The following is a 4,230-nucleotide window of genomic DNA, read 5'->3' on the forward strand; positions in this document are numbered from 1 at the left end:
CGTATTTTTTGGTCTATAAGGCACACTTAAAATCCTTTAATTTTCTCAAAAATCGACAGTGAGCCTTATAATCTGGTGCACCTTATGTATTAATTCTGGTTGTGCTTACTGACCTTGAACTGATTTTATGTGGTACATGGAGCTCAAAAATCTGCCAAAATGAACTTGTTTCGCTTAATGCGCCTTATAGTCCAAAAAATACGGTATGTTTTACTCCTTATACTTGTTCCAGTATTCACATATTTGCCAAAGAAAGGACAGGAAAACATCTAAAACTAGTCATTTTTTGTTGTTTGTACAACAACCAATAAAATTCTCTTTTATGTTAGTTCTAGTGAACGCTTGAAAGAGCCACTGGAAGGAACCAAAGAGCTGCATGTGGCTCCAGAGCCGCAGGTTGCAGACCCCTGCGTTAAAGCAAGGTGGATGCTTTTTCTCTCCTTCTTTTTTATGAGCAGGTAGTGTATCTGCAGTGATTCTGCAGTGATGGATCAATAGTAATCCTTACCTGAATCCCTGACCTCATGTCCATGCGAGCAGGGCAGAAATATGACACCGTGCAGAATTTTTAAAAAATGTGATTTTCGCTCAATCAGCTCATGGAGGCTTTAACAGGGGTTAGATATGTGCTGCCTGTTTTAAGATGTGACTCGAACAGGTGGAGGGAAGAGAAAATTACAGAGCGCGCACATGACCATGTATCATGCTAAATTACTGCAAAAAAATAATACTTCAGCAACAGAAAGAACACTTTTATTAGAGTTAAAATAGTTAAATAAATAAAGGCCGCCAATTTCAGTTTGCATTAGAAAAATATCCTTCATTTAATTTTGGTTTTCTTGCTTTTCCAGCCCTGTATTTATTTAATGCATGACTTTTTTTTTTGTATAATTTATTCATAATTGTGATTATTAAAAGAAAACAGTCACCACACTATTGCATTACTGAGATTTTGATCTTAAGCAATAATCTAAAAATAAAATAAAAATACAATTTAAAAAATCTGTCTATTTAGATTCCTGCTGGCCTGTCAGGAAACCCCTTGATGCTGTTTTTAATTAACTCGTGTTTCTCTTTCTTACTGAAACTTCACAGACATGAAGCAATCAAATAATGTTCTGTTTTTCATTTAGAGATCGTTTCACTGGGACAATCATTTAAAGCATGACTTTCTTTCTGTAATGTCCCATATTTAAATGTTACTTGACTTATTTTCCTCCCTATTCCATTTTGCTCTCATTCTACAAATATTTCCCATCAAATATAAAAATAGGAGAAAATGAAATAGTTGCAAAAAAATATCAAATTGTGTTATCTTACTTTATTTGCCATCCAGTCTGGGAAGCAGTTTTAAAGTCAATTAACAATTGTATCACAATGAAGGATGACAAACCTCCGATCTAATTAGTGAGAAAGTGTTTTGCATTTATAATAGAGCAGTTCAATCATTGTTGTAAAAGTTTATAACTGCCTTTACTAATAAAACACATGTTAATGGCTGTTAAAGATAATGACTGCAGGTAAGAGATGTGAACAGAAAGTACTGTTGCATACTGAGTTGCAATAAGTAAATGCTTTGCAAATAATGCAAAGGGTATTACCGTACTTTCATCATATAAGTCACACGTTTTTGCATAAAGTTGCATGCACTGCAACTTATACGGTGAAGCGACTTATTTAGGTTTTTTCTCCATATTTATAACCAAATTTTTGCTGAGATCTGACGATTTCATTCATTCTGACATGGAGAATATTGAACACTACCATTTTCAGCCACTAGAAGGCCATTGAATAATATGACAAGCCAAGTGTCTCATTGATAGTTAAAAGTGGCTATTAATGAGGCACTTGGCTTGCCATATCAAGCCACCTTCGTCTCACTCCAGAACTCCTGGAGCAAACGTCAAATCAGCTGCATTTTGCCGCGCCGCCCAGGTGAAGTGCAGCTGATTTGACCATTACAGTGCATTTATTAAGGAAAAAAATAAACTGAGACACATCTTATAATGTTGAGCAAACAATCAACTGTTTTTAAGTGTTAATCTTGTTAAAGTCCTCCCGTGCACGCTCCTGTGGCCGCCATTTGGCCGCCAATCATTTTTTGGCACAACACAGACCCACATTTCTGGGTTGTCCGCGGTGGAGCATAATAGATGTGATTAATACTGCAAAGCAATGTATTTATGTTGGTTTTTTTTTTCTACTTTATTAGACATATTTGGATTGATGCGACTTATACAGTGGTGTGGTTTGTACGGCTAAAAGTACAGTATTATGACTTTTAGTTTTAAATGTAAAATCAATTAAACAAAAATACGCTATTGTTATTTAACCTGCTCGCATTTTTTTCACTTCATTACCTTGAATAGTGTTACTCATTCTCCTGAAAAATATTTATGGGCAAGAAGTATATTCATATTTTTTTCTGAATTCTGGACTAAATTGTAAGTTGTTAAATAAATGCATATAAGTAAAAGTTACATTGCACTAGCAAATCTCTCTAAAAACGGAACTTTGATATTTTTTTCTGTGTACACTGGTTTCCCATTAATGCAGATTATATGATGATAATACGATGCTTTCTACTCTTTATCAGGGTCACTATTCATTGTGAGTCACAGCCCTCAGTCTTTTACATAAATAAATAAATAAATAACGCAGGCCCAGTCACATTTATTAAAAGAAAAAAAAAAAACATCCAGCTATTATCTTTTACCCGCTTCTTCCTTTTCAGGTCACGGGGTTCACTGGTGCCAATATCCAGCAGTCACTGTGCGAGAGGCGGGAGACACCCCGGACAAGCCACAAGTTCATCACAGAGCCAGATAAAAAATAAAAATGGAATCTATCACAGGGTATTTTCAGGTCATATTTTCAGTGAACTGTCACTCAATGCCTGTTAAAAGTGTTTAAGTCAAAGCAGCAGTGTTCCCTTCAGACAGTTCTGGGCAGCCTCAGGGAGTCTAGGTCCCTAATTGACAGTGATGTGTTCTTTGAGTCTGTGCAAGAATGTCTCATCCAGCACGCTGACCGGAGCTGCAGCACCTGACAAGACACATTAATTAACACTGACGAAAAAAAAAAAAAAACAAGCATAAAAAAATAACAACCTAGGGTGAAAAAAATAATTAAAAGCTAACTCATTTGGAGTGGAATTGTTCTGTCATAGCACAGTTCCTTCCAAGAACTTCAATTAAACATTTGGCTTTGACACAATTAAGTCTGAAACTATTGAGAGGAAGAACTCCTGCTTCAGTGTTCTCTGTTTTACCTGGTAATTAGTTTTCTTTTTTCTTTTACACTATTACATGTGGGAGGAATCAAAATATTTCACTCTAGCAAAAAAAAAGAAGAAGAATGCATTAATAAATAAAACGAAAAAAGAAAATAAATCCAAAGTTTGAGTATGCACAATGCATCATTTAACACATCTTCATCAGCCAAGACGACATTTACGACAGTAAAACGAGAGAATTAAAGTTTTTCTCTACTTGAACATTTAAAAACTTATATTTCCTTGGAGGAACGCATATCGCCCGCCACCTTTCATGCCACAGTATTAAACTAAAATCATATTTTGTTGAGAGCTGTCACAGTTATAGCAATGTTGGTCAAACCATGTACAGTAAATTACTTTGTGTGCAATCTAAAGCACTACTGTGAGATTTTGTTGGCACTCAGAATATGTGTTGGGGATGATGCTCAGCTACTACCACGTCAAAGTTAGCTCATTGGCTGTTAAAAACAATGTTCTAGAGTTAGAGCCATTTTTGTCTTAGCTAATGTCAATTAGCATTTGTGGTCCTCTTGAATTGGGGCTACTCCAAAAGTTTATCACTTTTAAATATATTGTTTCTTTAAAATCTTATGTCCTGTGGTCCAGGAGATATTTTGCTATGCAATGTGAAGTGCTCAGACTTTGTGTTGGAGATGTTGCTCAGCTACTACCATGCAAGAAATTTGCTCAGTATCTGTAGAAAAAGACAAGTTAAAGACTGTTTTTGTTTATTTCAGTTAAACAAAAAGGGTTATAACCTCAATCATCCAGGTAGATCACAACAACAACAAAAAAAAAGGTTAAATCATGTCATCAGGACCAGTTTCTTTAAGTGAGTTTGTTTAAGTACGATAATTCAATCTTGAGCTGAGTTAGTCAGACGTGTAGTGAACTAAGCCTCAGGTCAAATCTGGCCTTGAGGGCCTTCCTGGGACAAGAACTGTATTTCATTG

The sequence above is a fragment of the Nematolebias whitei genome, chromosome 1, assembly GCF_014905685.2.
Source record: "Nematolebias whitei isolate Nwh7 chromosome 1, NemWhi1, whole genome shotgun sequence".
Taxonomy (NCBI): domain Eukaryota; kingdom Metazoa; phylum Chordata; class Actinopteri; order Cyprinodontiformes; family Rivulidae; genus Nematolebias; species Nematolebias whitei.